Raw genomic sequence first — 26,027 nt, forward strand, 5'->3', positions numbered from 1 at the left:
CCTACCATTACCGAGTTCATCGCATGGGCAAAAAGTGTGAGTAGGCAAGTTTCAGAGTTGGAAGCTGTAGTGGCATCTCTACGCAATCCCGGCACCATACCTAGGGAAAACGTGTCACTAACCCCAAGTCTATCTCAAGAGTCTACGATGCAAGAGGTACGCAGTAGTTGACAATCTAATCGACCAAATAATCAGTCTTGAAGCCGAGAACATCAGATTGAGAGAGCTCAGTATCGTCAACGGAATATGGGCCAATGACGATGAAGACGAATACCTCACAGAACACTATATAGTCAAAGTTAGTGAGGATATAGTCAAGGCTAGTGAAGATTAAGACGTAGACCACCTTACTCGTTCAAGACGTCCATATCAAAATGTTTCTCAGAACAGTCCTACGACTAATGGTCCAGTTACCAACGCCAATGTCATTACGCCGAATGATGGCGGAGATACATCTACTGACCACTTATTAAAACAACTACAGAAGACAAAGGCTGATCTTTCAGTCTGGCAACTAGTCGCGAGTTCATTTCCCTATCGTCAAGCTTTGCTGCAAGCATTGGCTAAATTGAACGTAGCGCACAACTCTACGCCTGACGACGTAGTCAACTTGGTATTCCAAGATTCAGTTAGACTAAGTAACCCAGTTACTTTTTCAGACGAAGATTTACCTCCCTTCGGCGCCAGTCATAACCTCGCTCTATACATTACAGTCACATGCTTAAAGAAGAACGTACCAATGACTTTGGTGGATGATGGCTCTACATTCAACGTCATACCATTAAAGACAGCATACAAGTTGGGCATGAAAGAATCAGATTGGAGTCCTACCAACCAAGGTGCTAGAGCATAAGATGGAACACGACGTAAAGTAGTAGGGCTAATCAATCTCACTATAGCCACAAGGCCAATCGAGCGAAAGGTCAATTTTCAAATTGTGGATATCGAAGCATCATTCAATATACTTCCGGGAAGGCCTTGGATTCATGCTTCCAAAGCGGTAACATCCACCTTGCACCAAAAGATTAAGATTCCTCTAGATGGAAAAATAGTGACGATCACTTCGTCACCCATCAAGGCTGTAATAGAGAAATTGTCAAGCAACCAAGTAGTCATAGACCAAGTATATGAGCTTGGGGGCTTTCAGAGAATAAACCTTGTAGAGAGCGAACTCGCACCTCTATACTTCAACCCATACTCTAATTTAGTGGTCAACCACATACTCAAGTCCCAGGGATACTTCCCGGGAATGCCATTGAATCCTGCCAAGAAAAATACCTTTGCATCTTACAAACAAGGAAACTCTCAGAGGATACCATTAGGATTGGGATACAAACCCACGAAAGAAGAAGCATTGAAGATGCTCACTCAGTTTCAAAACCGTAAAAAGAAAGGAATCCAAATGCGATCCTACCTCCCTACCCTAAATGGATACTTCGTTAGAGAAGGGAGTCAGGAATACTTTCACGGGTTTCCCGAAACTTGGCATTATAAAGGAATAAAACTAGCTGGAATCGAGGTCTTCCACGATTGCTACTTCATCCCTTCAGAAACGGTTCCTATCGTTAAAACTCGTCAAACACCTTATTTAGACGAACAGGCTGTTAGCCTTCTGTTTGGGGAGGACCGATTCGTCATGGCAGCACAGGATGAGATCATTACCATGATACTTCAGGACGACCATTTCAACCCGACAGCGCTAATTACCGAAACCAGTTCAAATCAGCAGAAAGGATGGAGAAAGTCGATCAAGTTGACTAAAAACCAAGGAAAGCTCTTCAAAGTCACCACTAGAGAAGGAGAGATGTTCAAAGGAGAACCTGAAGACAACGAATATGAGTCAGAGTCGGAGTCAGAGTCGAAGTTAGAGCCTGAGTCTAGAGAAGTCGTTAGAGAGTCTTCTTCTGTCTTCACTCCCCAACCCCTTGTTTCTCCTAGCGTAGCATCAAGTAGTAACAGTAGCTTGGGAAATGTCCCGGCATCTGTACCTTTACCGCCACTGACTACTGAATAGATGGCTTCTTTGTTTTAACTCTTTTCAAAATTTAACATGAATAAATTAGATTCTGCTTACTCTTTATGTTATTCTGAATGCAATTCTATTTACGATGATAATGAGGATGATCCTGACCCAGACTCAGTCGAATTACCTCCCTACATAGTTAAAGAAATATTACAAGAGGGGGAAGGGGCACCAGTTATAGAGAACACCGAACCCATCAACGTAGGAACCGAACTAAAACCCCAAGAACTTAGGATAGGGACAACCTTAAACCCAACGGAAAGGGCCAGTTTCATCGACATCCTACAGGAGTTCAAGGACGTTTTCGCTTGGTCTTACAAAGACATGCCAGGAATCGACATGGATATTGCAGAACATCGAATTCCAATCAAACTAGGTTTCAAACCCGTAACATAAGCTTCGTAGGATGAGGACCGAATGGGCTCTTAAAATCAAAGAAGAAGTCGATAAACAATTCAAAGCCAGGTTCATCAAAGTTTTCGAGTATTTAGACTGGGTGGCTAACATAGTCCCCGTACCCAAAAAGGATGGGCGATTCCGAGTTTGTGTTGATTTTAGAGACTTAAACAAAGCAAGTCCTAAAGACGACTTCCCTCTTCCACACATCAATATATTAGTAGATAATACAGCGGATCACGCATTGTTATCCTTCATGGACGGGTATGCAGGGTATAATCAGATCAAAATGGCCATAGAAGACATGCATAAGACAACCTTCGTTACTCAATGGGGCACAAATTGTTATACTGTTATGCCATTCGGGCTGATCAATGCTGGAGCTACATATCAACGAACTGCCACCACCTTGCTTTATGACATGATGCATAAAGAATTAGAAGTATACGTCGATGATATGATTGTCAAGTCCAAAGATAGGAAAGGGCATATTGATAACCTTCGCAAGTTCTTCCTAAGATTGCACAAGTACAACATGAGAGTCAATCCTCAGAAATGTGCATTCGGGGTAACGTCAGGCAAGCTTCTGGGATACGTCGTCAGCCAGAGGGGAATAGAAATTGATACATCCAAGATCAAAGCTTTAATCGAAATGCCAAAACCCCAGGCAGAGAAAGAGGTTAGAGGATTTCTGGGCAAAGTGCAATACGTAAGCCGTTTTATATCGAAGTTTACTACGATCTGCGAACCCATTTTCAAAAAGCTAAAGAAAACAGATCATACCATATGGGACGATGACTGTCAAAAGGCGTTTGACAGGTGATGTGACCATTATTTGAGCATATTTAGTCCCCGAATTAGCCTTGTTCCCATGCTTTTTAGTGCATATTTAGGTTATTTATTGTCTTTAGTCCTTTGTTTTGCATATTCTTTGAGGTTTTGTTCCCTTGGTAGGAAAGGAGTGCAAACCTTGCATTTTCAAGGCAAAATAGAGCTAAATTGATTGAATTCAATGACCAAGCATCAAAGAGAAGACAAGACTAGAAGGCCTTTGTACATATGATAGTAGTTGGGCAATGATGAGAAAAGATCCTTGCATCTCCGACAAAATACCCGAGGATTGTGGGAAGAAGAAGGAAGAAAAGAAGAAAAGAAAGAGGCTGACCCAGAATCCGAGCGGATTGCCCTCGGGACGCCCGTCCAAAACCAGGAATCCGAGCGTCTTTGCCAGAGGGACGCCCGTCCAAAAACGCCACAATCCGCCCGTCCAGCCAATGAATCTGCTCGTCCAACAAGGCCACAATCCGCTCGTTCCATGCCTTGGACGCTCGGATTATGTTACAGCAACTTTCCATTTTCTCCTTGTTCCATGAAGGATGCGCATATCTCAGAAAGACCGACAAAAAGGAGACTCGCATATTTTTCTGAGAGGAGCGATTCCTCAAGGACTTACTCGTCATTTAAGCCCTTAGTAAACCCTAATTTGTGTACCTAATCCCCACTATAAATACCCCATTAGTCTAATTAGATAACCATGTTATTCTTATAAATCTTTAGTGTAGTTTATATAATTCTAATCTCTTATTAATCTTGTAATCAACTTTTAATCAAGTCTTAATACAAATCTCATTTCCTTAATCTCTCTTTTGTTCATCTTTCATTTTGGATAATTGAAGATTATTTGGGTTATTATTGGAAGATTGACAACCTTCCAATCAATCATCAAGTACTTCTATTATTCTTTGCTTTATTATTGGAATCATTAGTAGGTATAATTCTCTTAATCCCTTTTTAATTATTGTTAATCATCTTCATTTATTCATCATGTTTTACTTTGTTGGTATGATTGACAACCTTGCTAGCATGTTCAACATGATAATGAGTGAGTAGTTTCCTTAACTAGGGTTAATGGGTAATTAGGGGAAACCAACATGGGGGATGATTCATGCTTAATTTAATATGTTTTCATAGTTTATTTGCTTGCTTGTTGTGATCTCAACTTATGCACATGTTATGTTTGATGAAATGCGAGCCTATGAATCCTTGCATTTTTTACCCATCACTTATCTTTTAATGAGACTTGTAAGACATAAACCAACTCGAGTCTCATTAGACCATGCATATAGTTGAGTAGGGAAGATTAAGTCGACTTTTAGGTGTTGTACAATCTAATCGATTCGGCTCCGGGACCCAAACTTTCCTAGGATTGTAAGATATAAACCAACTCGATCCATCACAACTATAATTGCTTGCTTATAATTTGAGAATATGTTTGTATGATCAATTCCCATTAATCCCCTATGACCCCATGACACCCTAGTGTCTGATGTGATCATTATTTGCGCACATTTAGTCCCCTAATCGAGCCTATTTTGCATACTATTATAGCATCCTATGGCCATTTTATCCGTCAAAACCTTCCTATTTGCTTTTCTATCGCATCTCATATGTTTTGTAGAAAAGGAGATAATAAGGCGGAAATTCCCGTCTTTCGTGCATACTTGGAAGCTTATTGATGATATTAGATGGACTAGTATGAAGAGGAGACAATAATGATGACCAAAGATATAGGAATAAGTGTATATAGAAGGATCAAAGGGTTAAAAGTAAGAATGACGAGAGGGAAGGCATTACAAGAAGAAATCGCTCGAAAACCGAACCAAGGGTTGCTCCTTTGGGTCTAAAAATATGCTAGATGGAACGGCGTCGAAAAAACAAGTGATCTAGGCTTTTGAATCACTCCAATAGGAGTCCGGATGAGAAAATGACGTCCGTTTTACAATCCGAGCTCAAACGAAGAAACTGTTCGCCAATCCGCGCGTCCCGAGACTGAAGACGCCCGTCTTCCCAACAATCCGCCCGTCTTTCTACAAGACGCCCGTCTTCCCCTGAAGACGCCCGGGCAAACAGAAGACACCTGTCCAGAACCTCCAGAAGACGCCCGTCTTCCCTTGAAGACGCCCGTCCAGAACCTCCCAAATCCGCCCGTCCCGTGCCTAAGACGCACGGATTCCTAGACAGAACATTTTGTTTCTTCAAGCTTCAAGAAATATGCCCATCCTTCCAAAAAGACCGGCGTTTCCTTAAGTAGGGACTTAATCGTCATTTAAGCCCTTAGTAAACCCTAATTCTTGTACCTAATCCCCCACTATATATACCCCATTTTGTAAGTAATCAAACATGAAGTTTTATTAGACTATAATCAAGTTTTCTTAGATTTAATCAAGCTTTCTTAGATTAGATTAGGAGTAGATTAGAATAGATTAATCTCAATCTTTCCACAAATCTCACATTAATCTCTCCTTATTTATTGTTCAAGTTTATTATTTTAAGTTCATCACTTTTGGGTAATTGAAGATTATTGGGTTATTATTGGAGGATTGACAACCCTTCATCAATCAATCAAGTTTCTTCTATTATTCTTTGCTTTATTATTTGGATCATCTCAAGTTTGGTATAATTCCTTTAATCTTTAATCTTTATTGTTCATTTCTTCATTCTATTATCATGTTTATACTTGTTGTGATGATTGACACCATTAATGACATGTTTCCCATGATAATGAGTGAGTAGTTTCTTTAGCTAGGATTAATGGGTAATTAGGGAAAACCAACATGGGATTGATTCATGCCTAATCTAATATGTTTTCATAATCAAATTGCTTGCTTGTTGTGATGCCAACTTTATGCACATGTTATGTTTGATGAAATGCTAAGCCTATGAATCCTTGCATTTTTACCATCTCTTATCTACTCAACTTGACTTGTAAGATATAAACCAACTCGAGTCTTGTTAGACCATGCATAGAAGTTGAAGAGGAAGAAAGTAAGTCGACTTATAGGTGTTGTACAATCTAATCGATTCGGCTCCGGGACCCAACTCTTCCTATGAACCGTAAGTCATAAACCAACTAGGTTCCTCCACAACATTTATTGCTTGCAACTTTGTAAACATGTTTGTATGATCAACACCATGAATCCCCTATGACCCCATGACATCCTAGCACTTTTAGTCAATTGTTTACATCCTTCCTTTTATTGCTTGCTTTACTTTATTGCTTTTATTAGTCTAGAACACAACACAAATCCAAACAAATTGTGACACTAGCATAAATTGAGATAGATAGACTTAGAACCCAAAGCACACCGTCCCATGGATCGACCTCGACTTACCGCTAACTAGTTGTTTGTTGAGTATTATAAATGTGTTTTGATTGGGTGTACAACGACACGCCCACGTCAAAAATGGCGCCGTTGCCGGGGATGGTGCTATGTGATTAAGTTATTACTTGTTTGTCTATTTTGATTTTGATTTCACCTTGAGGAACTTGTTCCTCAAGGATTGTTCTTACCGCTTTTGTGTAGTTTCCATGCTTGTAGTTGTTTCCTTGTCTTAGCTATGATGGCTCAAGACTTGATATATGGAGTATGTGGTGGATCTTTTGAGTATGACTATGGGTATGGGGAGTTTGAGGAGCAAGTCAACACAAACCTACCTTACAACTCATACAATGAAAATCCTAACTACTACCCCAAATTTTCCAACCAAAACACTCACATCCAATATCCACAACAACCACCCACTCAATACCCACTTCATAATGAGTTTCAATTGCCGCAATACAACCACTTTCACATTTACCCACAACAAGAAAATGAACTCATTCAAAATGTGATTCTCCAAATGATGGGAGATCAACAAAACTTCTTCAAACAAATGCTAGAAGAGAGCCAAAAAAGGGACAATGTTCTTCAAGGCATTGTTGCCCAAGGTGAGGAATTGGAGATTCGAATTGCCCAAATGAAAGAATCCCAAGCAATCACTCCCAACCGTTATTTGGACATTGAGCATGAATGCGAATTTGAAGTTGTAACTTTTGACATAAAAAGTGAAGAATGGGAAGAGCCAATCTCCTTGAGCTCTTGTGACTATGAAAGTGTTGTGTTCGATGAGGAAGACATGAGGTTGAGTAAGCAAAATACTTTTAGCCTTTGTGAGTATGAGGGTGTGTCCTTTGAAGTGAATGTTGAGACACTGGAGAAAGAGTTAAATGAAGCCTCCATCTATGATTCGTATGAAGATAGCAACAATGATGATGAGCCTAAAGAAGGGGCTCGTAATATCACCTTGCTTGAGGAGCCTATCCTTGAGACATTTGAGATACCCTATCATGAAGAAGAACGTCCCTCCCCTATTTCTCATGAAGACTACTTGACACCTATCATGGAGCCAATAATCATAGAAGAGGATATGGTGGACCTTCTCCAAAAGGCCAAGGTATCGTACAAAAGCTACTTGGTGAAAAAGCTCAAAGAGAAGCTCGCTCGTGAAGCTACTTGTGGAGATTTGGCACCCACAATGACAACTTCTAAGGAACTCGATCATCAAAGCCATGAAAATTCTCCTCCCACCTTGGAAGCATTGAGAAATCGAAATGCTATCATCATTACCGGAATTGAAGAAGAGGTTGGTGAGTGGAAGTCTACGGATGAAAATGAACCATACTTCATGGAAAAGAGTCATGGGCTTGTTTATTGGAAGCATTGGGAAGGCTCTAATGCCAAGGACAAAGCAAAAGAAAGATCATTTTACAAGCTTCCTTGGCCAAATTTCATCTTCAAATGGAGCAACCTATACTTGTGTCTTTTTGGAGCTTGTTCACAAGCTTTTGATCTCTTGTTAAGAGCCTTGAGCTCTATGGACAAGAATTTCTACAATTTGAACTAGTTTGGTGGAGTCCTATCTCAAACCACCATTTGTATGATATTTCTTGGACCCTTTACTTTGTATAATATTGTACATTCTTGCATTTGCATTTGATTTCTTGCATGAGAGTAGTGAGAGAGAGAGTCATCTTACATTCTTATTGAGCGAATTTCAGAAAAAGATAAGGAGGAATAGCAAATCGATGAAAGGGCATGAGTGTGAAAGGAAAAAGAAAGAAGAAGAAGAAAAGAAGCTGAAGACGCCTGTCCCGAGGCCTGGACGCCCGTCCAGGGCCCTCGTCAAAAAACTGGTTGGCACGCCGTAATCCGGCGATTCAGACAAGACGCCCGTCCTCAAAGAAGACGTCGTATTCTCCACGGACGCCCGTCCCGATTGTCATCTCGAAACAAAATTTTGAAACTCGCCAGAAATTCGAGCGGATTTTTGAGAAGACGCCCGTCCCGAGCAAAACGCCCGTCTCAACGCAGAAGACGCCCGTCTTCTCCTTGCTCCCGAAATTGCTGAACCCCTGTCTTAGAATCCGCGCGGATTTAAATGAAGCCGCCCGTCTTCTACAGGCACGAGACGCCCGTCCCGCATGAAAGCCGCCCGTATTGTTGACTTTCTCTCGAATAATCCGGCCGGGTCCCACCCTTATCCGCTCGGATTCCCCCTTCTTCTATAAAATCACCCCCTTTCTCCCTCATTTCTTCACCTTATCAAACCCTAAAACACTCATCTCCTTCCTCAAAAACACTCCCCTTACATCAAAAGCCAACAAAACCCCCATTTCCTCAACTTCAAGATGATGAACCTTAAGAGCAAGGCTAAGAAGTTGGTTGAATCCACCGGAAGGAAACGCAAGGGATCATCCTCATCAACTCCGCGAGAGGTAGCGCTACCAAGGGACTTCCGTCCCATAATGAGAGGAGGAATTGAACAACTTGAGTACTTCCAAGAGGTGCTTTTTGAATACGATGACCACCGCAAGAACTTTGTCAAATTGCTAGGTAAGAACTATGAACCCACTCAATTCATAGATACTAGGGTGTTGGAAACCCTTAGGATAAGGTACCCTACCGAGATGTTCTTTGATGGCCTTGGGATTGGGAAACTTTTCCATGCCCATGAGGAGACGTACCTTAGTCTCACCCTTGAGTTTTTGAGTAGCCTTCGCATTGTAACGAATACTCGAACAACTGTGGGCATGGAGTTTTGGTTGTGCAACCTAGACCATAGTATTTCACTTGATCAATTTGCCTACATTTTCGGTCTTGAAGTGCCCACCAACTATACCGATAAACCCGATAATTTCGATGTGGACCATCTTTGGAGGGCTATTTCCGGGAGGAATTTTACCGGTTTAAAGCAATGCTATACCTTCGCCATTCAACATCCGGTGATTCGAATCACCGAGCGCTTTGTGGCCGGTACCATCAACGGGAGGTACGAACAAGATAGGTGTACTCTTATCGATTTAACTTTTCTTGAGTACTATTTGAATGTTCGGGGGACGAGGCACTATAACTTCAACACACCCCTTGAGTTACTTACTAGGTTCCATGATTTTGCTCAAGGGACCTCCAAACTCAAGACCTTCGTAATGGGAGGTCTAATTACTATTTTGGCCAACAACCTTTGCCCTGGGTTCAACGCCCATGGGATCTATACTCCTCTTGAGGGGAGAACTTTGATTGATGAGCACACCGTCTTCACCCATCACCGGTGGTGTAACTACACTCAAGACGGGAGTGTAGAGTGGTACACCAAAGGATGCACCTCAATCATCCTTGAGGGTTGGAAGATATCGGGCATTGACCCAAGATTGAGCCCATATTCGCCTCCACCAAGCTACCTCCTTGATATCCAAATTCTCGACAATCCCCCTCAAAGGGAAGAGCCACCCCGCCAACAACAAGTACCTCGTGGGGTACCAGGAAGGCCTATTCGCCCACCTTCCTATGTGCCTATCCCACCATACCCTATCCCTCATACCAAATTTGAACCGGAAATCCCTAATACCCCGGGCATTAATGATTTGATGGCACTTATGAATAGAGTGGACCTCGGAGTACATGAAGGGAGGGTCGACAACTACTTAGCCCTTTATCCCCAATACTATAACATGGCTCAACAAGGGTATGTTGACCCTAATGGCCCTTTGCCCACTTGGGCTCAACCACAACACTTGTTCCCTAATCAAGGGAACCAAGCTTGGGATCGCGACGGCGGAGGGCATTCTAGCCAAGGTGGAGGGTACTCGGGTCAAGGGGGAGAGTTTGACCAAGGAGGGTATTGGGGCCAAGCAAGAGGGTATGACCAAGCCGGGAGCTCTCACCAATATGGTTACCAAGATGATGAGGATGACGAGTGAAAGAGTCCTACCTCACCACCTCCATTTGTATGATACCCCTCTCTCCCTCTCTCTTTTGTATATACATTGCATTTAGTGTAATTTTCGCACGCATTTGTATCATATTTCATTTGCATTAGTTAGTTCATATAGTATAATTTGCATTGTAATATATCTCACATGATTCATGTTGATAGTTGCATATAGATTAGAATTCATGCATAATTACTAATGGCCAAACCTATTCATTTCTACACTAGAAATAGTGTTTAAATCGGTTTGGGGAGGTTTGATCATAGGTGACCATAGTTTACTAGAAAACATGCATCATCTAGTGTAGATTGCATTCATTTGTTATATATGTCATATAGAATTGCATTTAGTTAGAGCATGTATTCATTCATATCATATCATTGCATTTGTACTTTATTTCAAAAAATCAAAAATCCAAAAACATGTTTTCCTTTTCATTCCTACTCCTACATGTACATTGAGGACAATGTCCAAAATAAAGTGGGGGATGGGAATTTATATTCCAAAAACACATAAAAATTAAAAAAATCTTGAAAAATCACAAAAATATGTCTTTCAATTTCATAAAATCAAAACCATAAAAATTTGAAAATTTGAAAAACTAAAAACATGTTCTTTAATTTAGTAGTGTAGAATTTTATATACTTGTGCTTTTGTTCTCTTCTCACATAGATACAACACTACATTTGAGGCATTAGCAAGGGAAAATGAAGACCGCTTGGTATGATCGTTCTAATCTCTATTTCCCTTCCATTTCTTTTTCATTGTTCATATGAGGAGGATGGGCTTACAAGTCAAGGAGGATGTGGTGTATTTTGTTGTTGCGGTTTGTGTATCTATGTGTTGTTAGGAGTTGCATTTAGTTTATATGACATATTAGTTGGTAGAAGCATATGCATTAGGATGTATATATGATAGTTGCATCATGGCATGTAGTTTGCATGTTAGAAAAATTTTGTGAAACCGTCTACTTGGGAAGCTTGACAAGTGTATATAGGCCCTAGTAGATGCTTTTTCTTCTTAAGACTTTGCTTGTTAGAATACTTGTAAAACACCCTAGGATGTGTCATGCTAGTACCCTTTGACCCATGGATTAAGGCCTAGTCAAGAGTACCTTGAGGTGTGATAACTCCTTGGCTACCGTTTATTCCAAGGTGACCCTTGAAACCATGCATCATTCATCCATGTTCTACCACATTTTTGTCATCAAAGGGAATGGGCACAAAAAGAAATCAATTTGAGTTCAAAGAAATGAAAAGTGAAAGAAAGTTTGCAAAAATGCATCAAATGAAAAGAGGAGCAAAAATAGAACTCCTAAAGCTTCAAATATAAGCCACCCCCACTACATATGGGGTGACTTTGAAAATGTTCAAAAGAAATGCAAAGAAAAGTTGAAAGTTGTCAAGTATTGAAATGCAAAAAATCAAAAGAAATGGCAAGAAAGTGTTCTCAAATGTTATATGCCACAAGAAATTAGGGGGAAAAACAAAAACAAAAGCAAACTCCCAAAGTGAAACTCAAATATCTATTGATCCCTTTATCCATCGTATCCATTTTTGTGCATGGTAGAGAGGGGACGACCCTTCTTCTTGTCTAGGCAAGAGGGGGAATTCCGCAATCCTCCAGTGTTTCTAACACCATAGGGAGTCTATTCTTGACAAAAGCATTTAACAATTGAGGACAAAGGTACCCTAGATTGACACAATTTGGAGGTGATTTATTGGTATCCTTCTAGGCTTAGTAGTTTGAAGAAATTGCATCTATGAAGGAGTGTGTACCCTTGAATTGCTTCCCCTTTAGATAATTTCCGCCACTTAGATGAGGAAAGTGGCTATTCTTTTGTAGATGCATCCATTACTTGTTTTGTGTGCTTTAATGCTTGGATGTGTCGCCATTTTGGCAAGACCCACCTTGCCTTGCAAGAAGGCATCTTACCTCATGCTTGTCTTGTTGTGAGTTGAAGGGGAGGAGTGAGACCCGCTAATTGTCTCATATCGGTTATATTAGTAGGATAGTTTAAATAAAGGTCTAGTTTTAGTCACCTCTTTACTCGGGACGAGTAAAGGTTCAGTTTGGGGATATTTGATGTGATCATTATTTGCGCACATTTAGTCCCCTAATCGAGCCTATTTTGCATACTATTATAGCATCCTATGGCCATTTTATCTGTCAAAACCTTCCTATTTGCTTTTCTATCGCATCTCATATGTTTTGTAGAAAAGGAGATAATAAGGCAGAAATTCCCGTCTTTCGTGCATACTTGGAAGCTTATTGATGATATTAGATGGACTAGTATGAAGAGGAGATAATAATGATGACCAAAGATGTAGGAATAAAGTGTATATAGAAGGATCAAAGGGTTAAAAGTAAGAATGACGAGAGGGAAGGCATTACAAGAAGAAATCGCTCGAAAACTGAACCAAGGGTTGCTCCTTTGGCTCTGAAAATATGCTAGATAGAACGGCGTCGAAAAAAAAAATGATCTAGGCTTTTGAGTCACTCCAATAGGAGTCCGGATGAGAAAATGACGTCCGTTTTACAATCCGAGCTCAAACGAAGAAACTGTTCGCCAATCCGCGCGTCCCGAGACTGAAGACGCCCGTCTTCCCAACAATCCGCCCGTCTTCCTACAAGACGCCCATCTTCCCCTGAAGACGCCCGGGCAAAAACTCAGAAGACGCCCGTCCAGAACCTCCAGAAGACGCCGGTCCAGAACCTCCCAAATCCGCCCGTCCCGTGCCTAAGACGCACGGATTCCCAGACAGAACATTTTGTTTCTTCAAGCTTCAAGAAAGATGCCCATCCTTCCAAAAAGACCGGCGTTTCCTTAAGTAGGGACTTAATCGTCATTTAAGCCCTTAGTAAACCCTAATTCTTGTACCTAATCCCCACTATATATACCCCATTTTGTAAATAATCAAACATGAAGTTTTATTAGACTATAATCAAGTTTTCTTAGATTAAATCAAGCTTTCTTAGATTAGATTAGGAGTAGATTAGAATAGATTAATCTCAATCTTTCCACAAATCTCACGTTAATCTCTCCTTAATTATTGTTCAAGTTTATTATTTCAAGTTCATCACTTTTGGGTAATTGAAGATTATTGGGTTATTATTGGAGGATTGACAACCCTTCATCAATCAATCAAGTTTCTTCTATTATTATTTGCTTTATTATTTGGATCATCTCAAGTTTGGTATAATTCCTTTACTCTTTAATCTTTATTGTTCATTTCTTCATTCTATTATCATGTTTATACTTGTTGTGATGATTGACACCATTAATGACATGTTTCCCATGATAATGAGCGAGTAGTTTCTTTAGCTAGAATTAATGGGTAATTAGGGAAAACCAACATGGGATTGATTCATGCTTAATCTAATATGTTTTCATAATCAAATTGCTTGCTTGTTGTGATGTCAACTTTATGCACATGTTATGTTTGATGAAATGCTAAGCCTATGAATCCTTGCATTTTTACCATCTCTTATCTACTCAACTTGACTTGTAAGATATAAACCAACTCGAGTCTTGTTAGACCATGCATAGAAGTTGAATAGGAGGAAAGTAAGTCGACTTGTAGGTGTTGTACAATCTAATCGATTCGGCTCCGGGGCCCAACTCTTCCTATGAACCGTAAGTCATAAACCAACTAGGTTCCTCCACAACATTAATTGCTTGCAACTTTGTAAACATGTTTGTATGATCAACACCATGAATCCCCTATGACCCCATGACATCCTAGCACTTTTAATCAATTGTTTACATCCTTCCTTTTATTGCTTGCTTTACTTTATTGCTTTTATTAGTCTAGAACACAACACAAATCCAAACAAATTGTGACACTAGCATAAATTGAGATAGATAGACTTAGAACCCAAAGCACACCGTCCCATGGATCGACCTCGACTTACCGCTAACTAGTTGTTTGTTGAGTATTATAAATGTGTTTTGATTGGGTGTACAACGACACGCCCACGTCAGTGCCTTTTATCAATTGTTTACACCCCTTTTTAATCATCTTGCTTGTTTACTTTCATTGCTATTTAGTTTAGTGATTTTCTATTCCAACCCCAAATTGTGACACCCCTTGACACCGCTACTTACAATTGAAAATATTACTTCAATACCTGTCCCTTGGGATCCGACCTTCACTTGCCTCTTTACTAATAGTAGAGTTGTTTGTGAAGTTATAAATATTGTTTTGGTCTAGGTGCTCCTAACGACAAGTACCGAAAACTAAACCTCTCAAGAGAGTCCGACCAAAAATGGCGGCGATTCTGGGGGACGGTGTTAACTTGATTTAGATTTTCTTAGATTGTTATTAGTTGTGTCTTTCTTTGCCTTGGGGAAGTAAAACTCCTCAAGGTTTGTTCTAATTATTTTCAAGTTGTTTGATATTTTGCATGTCTAGAAGATCACAAGGTAACTTGTTACCCTTTGATCACGAAATTGAAAGGACTTTGACAAACAATAGAAGACTTGCTAGAAGAACTTTGAGAGGTATTGGTGAGGTTGTAGATATTCAACCAAACATTATTGAGTTCGTCAACCCTTTTGCAAGAGAAGGTGAGGAGAACCCAACACAAAATCAACCCACAATGCCTTAATTTTCATCACATTCCGTACCAACCGAGGAGAACCTACCCAATGGTACTCCCACACCACAACACTTAACCGGAAATTTCATTGCCAAATCCGCATTTATCCAATTAGTCGAAAGAAGCCCAATTTGGGGGGATGCCTAGTGAAGACCCTCACTCTCACATGGAAACTTTCTGTGACTATTGTGATGCGAGTTCTCAAACCGGTGTAACTCAAGACCAAAGTCGATGGGTCTTATTTACTTTTTCTCTAATTGGCACCGCAAAACAATGGTTGAAAGGCCTTGATAAGGCTACTCTCGGAATTGACTCTTGGAAGAAATTGGCTCTAGCTTTCTACAAAAAGTTCTACCCATTGGAAAAGACTAACATGCTAAGAGCTCAAATTACGGGCTTTAAGCAAAGAGATGAAGAATCTTTGTATGAAGCTTGGGAGCGGTTCAAGGGAATTTGTCGCTCATGTCCTCATCATGGACTTAGCGAGTGGTTCTTGGTTCAACAATTTTGGAATGGTCTTTATGAAGACTCAAGAAACATTCTCAACATGGGATCAAATGGTATTTTCACCGAAGTTGACGATAATCAAACTTGGAACAAGATTGAGGAAATGGCGGTCCATAATTCACAATATAGTAGACATCGCAAGGCTACTAGAGGAGGAAAGCATGAAGGGGACTCTATTACTCAATTGGGTGCTCAACTTAGTGCTCACATTGATACCATCAACTTGAAGTTCTAAAAAGCTATGGCTAGACTTGAAGAAGCCTCAAAATCACCAAAGCATCATGTTAATGCCATGACGGCATCTTCATCAATCCCAAGTGGGATATGTGAGAATTGTAGAACTTTGGGACATGACCAAAGTGAATGTAAGGGAACAAATGAAAAAGTGAATGCTTTTCAAGCATACAAGAGTGGTACCCCTTATTCCAATTATTACAATGAAAACACCAAATTCCATCCAAATCTCTCATACAAAAGCCAAAATATTCAAAACCCTCAACCAACATACACCGCACCTCCCATGAGAAACCAAAATCAAAGACCCTTTTTCAACCAACACCAAGGTTACCAAAATCAAACTCCATACAATCAACAAAATGACCAAGGTTTTGATGTCCAAAAAGCGGTCATCCAAATGCAAAAGAATCAACAAGAGTTTTTTACTCAAATGCAAAAGGATAGTCAAGCAAAGGAAATCACCATCAACAACATCCTAGCCCACACCAAAATGTTGGAAACCCAATTGACTCAACTAGCATCTTCAAGCTCACAAAGACAAAAGGGGCAATTACCACCTCAAAGTAATCCCCCGAAACATGAAACGGTTAGTGCCATTCACTTGAGGACTGGTACGAGGTATGAAGCACCAAAGAAGCAAGTTGAGGATGAAGTTGTGGAAGCTAGTGACAAAGAAGAAGTTGTGCAAAACTCCAAGGATGGAGAACCATCAAAAGAAGAATTTTCAAAGAGAAATGAAGACAAGGCCAAGGAGAAGGAACCCATTGTGATTAGACTTCCTTTTCCAAGTCGTCAAGCTAAGCCCAAATTTGATGACCAACTTGGAAAATTTATGGAAATTGTGAAGAATTTGGAAGTCTCGATTCCTTTCACGGAATTAATCAATCACGTGCCGGCCTATGCAAAGTACATGAAGGACATCCTTATGAAAAAGGAGTCGATCTGGAAGCTTGAAACTATCGCCTTCACTAAGGTGAGTAGTGCAATCCTTCAAGGGAGTTCATCTCCGAAACTTAAAGATCCGGGAAGCTTCTCAATACCATGTACCATTGGCGACACAACGATCAACAAAGCCCTATGTGATCTAGGGGCTAGTGTGAGTGTTATGCAGTATTTGGTAAGTAAAAGGTTAGGGATGGGAGAGCTTAAATGTACCAACATCACACTCCAAATGGCCAATAGATCGACGAAGACACCATTAGGGATATGGGAAGAAGTTCCCGTAAGAGTTAGGAAATTTTTCATCCTGGTGGACTTTGTCATTGTTGACATGGAAGAAGACTCCAATATTCCAATCATTCTAGGTAGACCTTTCTTGCACACCGCGGGTGCGGTGATAGACGTGAAGCATGGAGATCTCACTCTAGAGGTGGGAGATGAGAGCATAACTTTCAATCTTGACAAGACCATGAGAGCTCCCCGTTTGCATGAACCATGTTTTATGTTTGATCATTATAGCCGGAAGGATGATAGGAAGAAGTCGGAATTCCAATGGAAAAAGAAAGTTGATGATGCTCCATCAAAAGATCAAGAGAATAGCAACAAAGAGAGCTTGAAAAGCTCACCCATGACAAGTGAAGATGATGGTCTCATTGGCCAAATCAAGAAAGGAGGAGAGTTGTCTCTATCAACTCAAGAGATTTTTAATGATCAAGTAGACGAAGTTTGCGGTCTTTGGGACGATGATTTTGAAGGGATTTTCAATCCCTATATTGGTAATGCTATCGATCAAGACCAACATGAAGGACAACAAGTGCAAAGATCTATTGAGGATCTTTATCATGATAATGAACAATCTTTTGACTACTTCTTCAAGGTGTTGAGTAACATCAACAACACCTTGAACATGCCCCCATGACATCTCACTAAGGATGAGAGTTTGGTCGAGTCCTCTCCAAACCACCATTTGTAAATATTTCTAACTCCCTAACTTGCCTTTTAATTCTTACATTGCATTCTTGTCATTTTTGGATTTTTGTGCCTTGATCAAGATATTCATCATTTTTGAGAGAAGTGAGGGAGGGACTAATGATTTTATTGATGTGTAGTGCTTTAACTTAGTGTGGGGATAGCAATTGCCTAGGCTATTCATGCCTTTGTAGTGCCCCTACAATGAAGAACACGGGATTTGAAGAATGAAAATGACATGGGTTATGCAAGTGCACGGATGGACCTGAATCCGGGTAGACCAGGAGGAATCCGAGCGGCTTAAAGGGTAATCCGCTCGTCTTATAGGAATCTGAGCGTCTGAGGAGGAATCCGTCCGTCTAAATGAGCTGCAAAAATAAAAAAATTTGGTCTGTAAGAGAATCCGAGCGTCCCAGCTGAGAAGACGCTCGTCTGAAACTGGCCGCTCGTCTTTGTAGAAAGACGCTCGTCTTTCTGCCAGTGCACATTAAGCAAAGTTCTTGTAAGAGAATCCGCTTGTCTTTGAGGAAAGCCACTCGTCCTCCATTGCAGAATCCGCTCGTCTTCTGTGAAAGACGCTCGTCTTAAGGCGAGTTTTCCTGAAGCCTATTTGAGCAGAATCCGAGCGTCCCGACGGGAATCCACTCGTCTTTCCCCTGCTGTTTTGAATTTTTCGGGTGTTCTAAACCCCCTTCCCACATTCATTCAAACATTCAAACACTACCCCTAAACCCCAAAACCTCAAAACCCTCATCCTCTCCATCACCAAAAACAAGATTTCCTCAACCAAATTCAACAAAAACAAATTAAAACTTCCTCACAACAAGAATTAATCACTCCTTTTGCAACAATAATTGATTCAAGCACCAAAATCTTCAACCTTTTAGTCGATTTTTGAAATACAAAGCAAAATCCTTTCATCTTAAATCGATTTGGGCATAATTAGAAATTGAAGATTTTCAATCTTTTCTTGGTGTAATAAACAATGGCAAGAACAAAAGGAGCAACAAAGGCATTCAAAGCAAAGACACTTTCGAAAAGGCAACAAAGTCTTCAAGCAAGGAAAGCTTCAATGGCTATGGTGGTTTCTAATGCAAACTTGGAAGTTCAACAACAACAAGGTCCTCCCTTGGAAGCTACAACATCAACAACTCCGGAAATCGCTCAATTATCCAACTATCCGGAGGTAATTTTCATTTCCGACTCCCATAGGGACATTTGCCAAGTATGCTAAGAAAGCCATTTTGCCCACCAAATTCATTTGTGAAGATGCCTTGAACAAATTGGCTGTCCTTGAACAAACAAAAGCCTTCTTTGAAGCCATGGGATTGGGTAAATTTTTTACCATAAGAGAATTGACATACCCCTCCCTTACCTTGGAATTCTTAAGTTCATTGAAAGTGACTAAGGTAGAGACTAGAGAATACATTGAGTTTCGCCTTGCAAATGTGAATAGGCGCATCACCTTTGATGTTTTGAGTAAGATATTAGGCCTTAGTGATACACCATATTATCACAAGATGCCCGACAAGTATGACCCCGCTCCTCTTTGGGAGGCAATTTCCGGGAAGAAATTTGTGAGCTTTCATGCTTGTCGTGCTATATTAGTCCACCATCCGGGCATTAGAGTGTGGCACAAGGTCATCGGGAATACTATAATAGCAAGAAAAGGCACTAATCATTTTACCAAGCTCGATTGTGTTCTACTTGAATCGGCCTTGAATGTAGGAAGGGAATTCACTAAGCCTTACAATGTTCTAAGGCTTTTGATGGAAAGATGGCTTAATGTCGATTGTGGTAAGGAAGGCACCGCTCATATTGTAAATGGAGGTCTAGTTACTCTCTTGGCCAAGCACTTTGACGCAAATTTCAACAAAGATAACACCTATGTGGTGATCAAAGGGGGTCATCTCATTGATATGGACGCCATGATTAACAAGTATAAGTGGGTCAAGCATAATTCTGTTGACACCAACTATGGGTGGCTAACCAATGATGCTAGATCCTTCACTTTGCCTTCAAAGATTTGCCAATTGAGTGCTCACCAAACAAACTACCTTCTTCCACTCTCCAAAGACGCCGAGTACATCATCCGTCAACAAAGGGGCGAGCTTGGAGAGCCCTCCTCCTCCATTGTCACACCACCCTACCCATTCAAATATCAAGAGTTCAAACCCAAAGATGTTGAAGTGGGAAATGATTACATGACCCTACTCATGAGAGAAATGCACAAACAAGCTTATAATGATCGAGTAGATGCATACTTGGCCCAATATCCACCCCTCCTTCATTTAGCTAGGCAAGGACTACTTGATCCATCATTTCTTTTGCCTAGTTGGGCGGATAGGGAAGTTTTATTTCCAAGCACATCTAGTGGTGAAAGACCGGGTGAAGATGAGAATGTCGATGATGAGGTTGTTGATGATGAGGGTATTGATGAAGAGGTAGATGAAGAAGAAGAGGCTAATGAAGATGATGAAGAAAGTGAGCAAGATCAAGGAGTGAAGATGAGAGTAGAGATGATTCCAGTTCTATGGAGGAAAATGATGACAATGACGATATGATGGAGGATTAGCAAACTTTGGAGGCTCCTACACTCTTGAAGTTTGTCTACTTCTTTTTGTTTTCTTTATTTTATCTTGATCATAGTTTGGAGAGTCCTAGCAACACGGAGGACTAACACCTTGGCCCCATTAAGGTGTTCTTTTTATTGTTCCCACTTGAAAAATCCAAAATTACAATATATAGTTTCATGCATTGCATTTCGTGTGCATGAACTACCCCGAAATTTAAGACATTAGAAATATTGTCTATTTTGGTTTGGGGAAGTACATGCATACGCAACGGGTGGTAATCTAAATTACGCTCTCCGCCATAACAAAAACCCATGCATCATGTAGTGTAGCCTAGTATAGCTTGCATTTAGTTTAGAAATCATGCATCATACTTACATAATTTCCTATCATATTGGCCATTGAGGACAATGCCCATATTAGTGTGGGGATGGGAAATTCTAACTTGACTTTTATTCAAAAATCCAAAAAAAATCAAAAATTTAGAAAAAATAAAAAAAAAATTGAAAATCCAAAAACAAGTTCATTTCCTTTGTAGTATAGTTTTGTATATTGTTTGTATATATTATGTTTGTATATCCTTGTTCACATTGATCGACTACGCCACATCCGAGACATGGGGATATTGAAGACCGCATGGTATGATCTTTCCAATCTCCTTTTTCCTCTTTATGTTAATGACTATGTGGCTTTATTTTGATTGATGCGGTATAAACAATGTGAATTTAGGACTTGCATTTAGATTATTTGGCATATTTAGTTGGTAGAATCATATGCATTAGGATGTATATATGATAGTTGCATCATGGCATATAGTTGCATGTTAGAAAAATTTTGTGAAACCGTCTACTTGAGAAGCTTGACAAGTGTATATAGGCCCTAGTAGATGCTTTTTCTTCTTAAGACTTTGCTTGTTAGAATACTTGTAAAACACCCTAGGATGTGTCATGCTAGTATCCTTTGACCCATGGATTAAGGCCTAGTCAAGAGTACCTTGTGGTGTGATAACTCCTTGGCTACTGTTTATTCCAAGGTGACCCTTGAAACCATGCAACCATCATTCATCCATGTTCTACCATAGATTTTTGTCATCAAAGGGAATGGGCACAAAAATTGTTCAAATTTGAGTTCAAGAAATGAAATGAAAAGTGAAAGAAAGTTTGCAAATGCATCAAAATGAAAAGAGGAGCAAAAATAAACTCCTATGCTTCAAATATAAGGCACCCTCGTTACTAATTGGGGTGACTTTGAAAATGTTCCAAAGAAAATGCAAAAAGTTGAAAAGTTGTCAAGTATTGAATTGCCAAAAATCAAAAGAAATGGCAAAAGAAAGTATTCTCAAATGTTATATGCCACAAGAAATTGGGGGGAAAAACAACAACAAAAGCAAACTCCCAAATGAAACTCAAATACTATCAATCCCTTTATCCATCGTATCCATTTTTGTGCATGGTAGAGAGGGGACGACCCTTCTTCTTGTCTAGGCAAGAAGGGGAATTCCGCGATCCTCCAGTGTTTCTAACACCATAGGGAGTCTACTCTTGACAAAATCATTTAACGATTGAGGACAAAGGTACCCTAGCTTGACACAATTTGGAGGTGATTTATTTGTATCCTTCAAGGCTTAGTAGTTTGAAGAAATTGCATCTATGAAGAGTGTGTACCCTTGAATTACTTCCCTTGTAGATAATTTCCGCCACTTAGATGAGGAAAGTGGCTATTCTTTTGTAGATGCATCCATTAATTGATTTTATGTGCTTTAATGCTTGGATGTGTCGCCATTTTGGCAAGACCCACCTTGCCTTGCAAGAAGGCATCCTACCTCATGGTTGTCTTGTTGTGAGTTGAAGGGGCGGAGTGAGACCCACTACTTGTCTCATATTGGCTATGTTATTAGGTTAGTTTAAATAACGGTCCTAGTATTTGTCACCTCTTTACTCGGGATGAGCAAAGGTTCGGTTTGGGGATATTTGATGTGACCATTATTTGAGCATATTTAGTCTCCTAATTAGCCTTGTTCCCATGCTTTTTAGTGCATATTTAGGTTATTTATTGTCTTTAGTCCTTTGTTTTGCATATTCTTTGAGGTTTTGTTCCCTTGATAGGAAAGGAGTGCAAACCTTGCATTTTCAAGGCAAAATAGAGCTAAATTGATTGAATTCAATGACCAAGCATCAAAGAGAAGACAAGACTAGAAGGCCTTTGTACATATTATAGTAGTTGGGAAATGATGAGAAAAGATCCTTGCATCTCCGACAAAATCCCCGAGGATTGTGGGAAGAAGAAGGAAGAAAAGAAGAAAAGAAAGAGGCTGACCCAGAATCCGAGCGGATTGCCCTCGGGACGCCCGTCCAAGACCAGGAATCCGAGCGTCTTTGCCAGAGGGACGCCCGTCCAAAAACGCCACAATCCGCTCGTCCAACAAGGCCACAATCCGCTCGTGCGGTGCCTTGGACGCTCGGATTGTGTTACAGCAACTTTCCATTTTCTCCTTGTTCCATGAAGGATGCGCATATCTCGGAAAGACCGACAAAAAGGAGACTCGCATATTTTTCTGAGAGGAGCGATTCCTCAAGGACTTAATCGTCATTTAAGCCTTTAATAAACCCTAATTTGTGTACCTAATCCCCACTATAAATACCCCATTAGTCTAATTAGATAACCATGTTCTTCTTATAAATCTTTAGTGTAGTTTATATCATTCTAATCTCTTCTTAATCTTGTAATCAACTTTTAATCAAGTCTTAATACAAATCTCATTTCCTTAATCTCTCTTTTGTTCATCTTTCATTTTGGGTAATTGAAGATTATTTGGGTTATTATTGGGAGATTGACAACCTTCCAATCAATCATCAAGTACTTCTATTATTCTTTGCTTTATTATTAGAATCATTAGTAGGTATAATTCTCTTAATCCCTTTTTAATTATTGTTAATCATCTTCATTTATTCATCATGTTTTACTTTGTTGGTATGATTGACAACCTTGCTAGCATGTTCAACATGATAATGAGTGAGTAGTTTCCTTAACTAGGGTTAATGGGTAATTAGGGGAAACCAACATGGGGGATGATTCATGCTTAATTTAATATGTTTTCATAGTTTATTTGCTTGCTTGTTGTGATCTCAACTTATGCACATGTTATGTTTGATGAAATGCTTGCCTATGAATCCTTGCATTTTTTAGCCATCACTTATCTTTTCAATGAGACTTGTAAGACATAAACCAACTCGAGTCTCATTAGACCATGCATATAGTTGAGTAGGGAAGATTAAGTCGACTTGTAGGTGTTGTACAATCTAATTGATTCGCCCAGGACCCAAACTTTCCTAGGATTGTAAGATATAAACCAACTCGATCCATCACAACAATAATTGCTTGCTTATAATTTGAGAATATGTTTGTATGATCAATTCCCATGAATCCCCTATGACCCCATGACACCCTAGTGCCTTTTATCAATTGTTTACACCCCTTTTTAATCATCTTGCTTGTTTACTTTCATTGCTATTTAGTTTAGTGATCTTCTATTCCAACCCCAAATTGTGACACCCCTAGACACCGCTACTTACAATTGAAAATCTTACTTCAATACCCGTCCCTTGGGATCCGACCTTTACTTGCCTCTTTACTAATAGTAGAGTTGTTTGTGAAGTTAAAAATATTGTTTTGGTCTAGGTGCTCCTAATGACAAGTACCGAAAAGTAAACCTCTCAAGAGAGTCCGACCAACATGATCAAGGAGATACTAGCTAAACTACCAATGCTAATGCCTCCTCAACAAGATCAACCTCTTGGTTTTTATCTCACAGTAACTGAAACAGGTATTGGGGCTATGCTCGCACAAACTGTTGGAAAAGTAGAAAGAACTATCTACTACCTTAGTAAGGAGTTCATAGAATACGAGTGCAAGTACACACCTCTCGAAAAGACATGCCTCGCTCTTGTGTGGGCGACAAAGAAGTTGCGCCACTACATGCTTAGCTACTCTGTCAAGGTGTATTCTAAAATGGATCCCGTCAAATACCTCTTCGAGAAATCCGTTCTCAACGGTCGTTTGGCAAGGTGGACCCTAATGCTCTCAGAGTTCGATCTCAAATACGTACCTCTGAAAGTCATAAAGGGGCGCGCCGTTGTCGAGTTCTTCGCAGACAATCCTATCAACAACACCCAAGCAATAGACATGTGGTCGTTCCCGGATGAGGACATCCTACAAACCAGTGTAGACTCTTGGGTTCTTTATTTTGACGGAACATCAAATTTAAGAGGATTTGGAATATGAGTGTTGCTCATTTCTCCTGAAGGTGAGCATACACCACTTTCTGTCAAGCTCGACTTCGAGGTGACAAATAACGCGGAAGAATATTGAAGCTTGCCTTATTGGTCTTCAAGCATCAGTAAGTTTAGGCATTAAGAATCTTCAAGTTCACGGAGACTCATCCTTGATCATTAACCAAATTACGGGATCTTGGAAAATTCGAAGTGAAAGTGTAGCACCCTATCAGGCTAGGATAGATCATGTTGCCCAATTTGTTGATCAAGTCACTTATCTACACCTACCTCGTGAGGAGAATCAATTTGCAGATGCTCTTGCGAAACTTGCATCTTTGATTATATACCAGATATCATGATATAAATGCCTTTATGCATCGAACGGCGGTCATAACCAGCCTATGTACACCAAATTACAGATGAAGAAGAAAGCCTAGAGGAACCTTGGTTTCAAGCCATTCTAAACTTCAAATTCAATGGTACATATCCACCATATATGGATAAGAGGGGACAACGTGCCATACGCCTACTAGCCTCTCAATACCTTCTCATGCAGGGAGAATTGTACAAAAGAACACCTTTTGGTGTAGTTTTGCGCTGCCTTGATCATTCACAGGCACAAAAATTGATGGAAGAAGTTCACGATGGAGAATACGGTCCTCACATGAGTCGACCCATGATGGCAAAGAAAATCACGCGTCTAGGATATTACTAGACGACAATGGTGTCAGATTGTATCAAGTACGTCAGACATTGCCATAATCGCCAAATCTTCGGGAATGTGCAACACGTCCTGTGACACCCCCATACTCCAAGTGCCTTACCAGGACCACTTAAGGTATGAGAACGTCACCATCTCGGTTATCCGAGGCAATGATACTAAAATAGGTAATAAGGAAATGTATTTAAATGATAATAAAGTTTAAGTGATACAAACCAAACTAAAAAAACGGCTAAAAGAAAATACAAAGGTTCTCAAAACTGTCAAATACTAAACAACTAAAAGTGTTCGACACAGCGGAAGACTTCTAAAACAGCAACGTGGTGACTCATCCCAGCTATCCCATGCGCATCGTCTCATACCTGCTCAATAACTGCTAACCACCCCCAAATGGATCATCACAGTTTTTAAAACATTTAAACGGGATCAGTACTAATTACATAAAAACAACAGCTGCAAAGAAACCATATTATAAACAACTCAAACAACACATCTCAATCTCCTCAACTCCACCCTATCTCCACATATCTGACTACACACCAAAGTGTGTAGCCCGCGCCCAGTATCCATCGCAATGATACTCCTCGCCGCGATGGGGGACCGCAGCCGTTCCCACCTAAGCCCCCGCTCATCTCCATCGAGCGATAAACCCATGTTCATTAATGTGCACATCCCTTATGTGGCGGGTTCCACGAGA

At 40.2% G+C, this 26,027-nt stretch overlaps 1 non-coding gene across 1 annotated transcript; it reads right to left on the reverse strand.

The window, feature by feature from the left end:
• Positions 1–15,486: 15,486 nt before the first annotated feature.
• Positions 15,487–15,593, reverse strand: LOC141597983 (small nucleolar RNA R71). The gene has a single exon (XR_012523188.1). It is a non-coding gene; the product is annotated as a small nucleolar RNA R71 (small nucleolar RNA).
• Between the last annotated feature and the right edge of the window lie 10,434 nt (positions 15,594–26,027).

The sequence above is a fragment of the Silene latifolia genome, chromosome 8 (assembly GCF_048544455.1).
Source record: "Silene latifolia isolate original U9 population chromosome 8, ASM4854445v1, whole genome shotgun sequence".
In the NCBI taxonomy this organism is placed as follows: domain Eukaryota; kingdom Viridiplantae; phylum Streptophyta; class Magnoliopsida; order Caryophyllales; family Caryophyllaceae; genus Silene; species Silene latifolia.